Raw genomic sequence first — 1,894 nt, 5'->3', positions numbered from 1 at the left:
TTTTTTTTTTCTTGGGCCACAGTCTACAGCGTGAGATCTAGTGGAGTTTTGCAGTCTATGTCAGAGAGACTCATCTAAAGTTGTTCTACTGAGCTTCCGTTTCTTCAAACAATGCTTCTGCTTTTGAGTAAAAAGTTGCCATGTTACTTGCCGGTCAGGCAGGCAAACAAACATTGTTTTAAAAATATAAATATTGTTTTAAAAAATAAAGTTGTGAGACAGAGTCAAACTTTAGCGTAAAGAGCGAGGCGTTGAGGAGGGGACAGCCCCTTTCATATACGGAATAATTTCTGTTCGTTTTAAGTTTTAATGTCACTCCTTACTTTCAGTTTAAAAAACTTGTTTTTTTTTTATTTAATTTCTGACCGTTTTTTAGTCAATGCAGCTTTTATTTGCATCAAAATTTTAATTTTCTTTTGCTAAATGGATGTCTTTACAAATTAACTTATGTAACTAACTTCTACATTCGTATATTTTTCTTCTGGCAAAAAATACAAAGTTGCATATTTTTGCAGATATGAGCTTGAAACCTATGTAATAGGGTTTTCTGATACGCTGAATCTGACGGTGTGATTTTCATTAAAATTCTTTCACTTGTAGGGGATGTTTCCCCCTCTTTAAAAAATCGAGTAAATTTTCTCAGGCTCGTAGCCTTTGATGAGTAATACTAAACTTAATAAAATTTATATATTTAGAATCAGCATTATAAACACATTCTTTTGATACATTTATTGACAAAAAAATTCCGTTTTTAAAATTTTGGATTACTATTGAGCCGTATCGCTTGTTTTTTTATTTTTTTTTTTTTATTACTTATTTTTGTATAATTATATGAGTGGGTTCTCCCCTAATTCAAAACGACGCACTGTACTTTAAAATTTAAAAAAAATTCTTATTAAAAAAACCCTTAATAAAAAAGGCAGTTTAATTATAATATATATCTCTTTTGAAAGAAATAAAAAAAACTGTAGCGTAACGAGCGAGGTATTGACTTGGGGGAGAACCCCCTCACATACGTTATAATTTCTGTTCGTTTTAAGTTCTAATATTCCTTCTTACATTTCAGTTGAAAAAACTTGTTTTTTTTATTTAATTTCTGATCGTTTTTGAAATAATGCTTGGAAATCCGGCGCCCCCTTCATAGAAATGTCCCTTACCCCAAAGAAACATCCTCTACGGAAATATTATCCAGAGTAACCCCCTCCTCTAGCCCCACTCTCCAGAAAAAATCCTTCCTGAAAATGGTTGTATACTTCCCAATAACCAATAAATAATGCTGGCAAGTCCGGCGCCCCCTTCATGGCAATTTCCGTTCCCCCATGAAAACTTCCTTCATGAACAGATCCTCCAACATAACCCCCGACCCACCCTTCCCTCCCACTACCTGAAAAAAACCTCCTGAAAACTTCTGTATACTTCCGAATAACCAATACTATATGATAACATTGGGTAAAGCTCTTAACTTTTGGCCCTCCCTCTGGATACTTCGGAGGATTAGGTCATCCTAAAAGACATATTTATCATATTTTCGAAAATGTTGAACATAATGGCTATCTAAAAATTTTGATCGGGTGACTTTGGGGAAAAAATAATCGTTGGAGGGGGCCTAGTTGCCCTCCATTTTTTTTGGTCACTTGAAAACGGACCTGGAACTTTTATTTTCCAGACCAATAAGCCCTCTTATGATATTCTAGGACTACAGAGTTGACACGATCACCCCTGGGGAAAAAAAACAACAAATACCCCCGCATCTGTGATCTTTCGTCCGGCAAAAAAATGTGAAAGTCCGCATTTTCATAGATATGAGCTTAAAACCTCTAAAGTAGGGTTCACTGCTACTCAGAATATGATGGTGTGATTTTCATTAAGGTTCTATAATTTTTAGAGGGTCTTT

This window comes from Artemia sp. Qi Xiang Cuo, chromosome 2 (genome assembly GCF_049724085.1).
Source record: "Artemia sp. Qi Xiang Cuo chromosome 2, ASM4972408v1, whole genome shotgun sequence".
In the NCBI taxonomy this organism is placed as follows: Eukaryota; Metazoa; Arthropoda; class Branchiopoda; order Anostraca; family Artemiidae; genus Artemia; species Artemia sp. Qi Xiang Cuo.
This window is presented reverse-complemented; position numbering follows the sequence as displayed.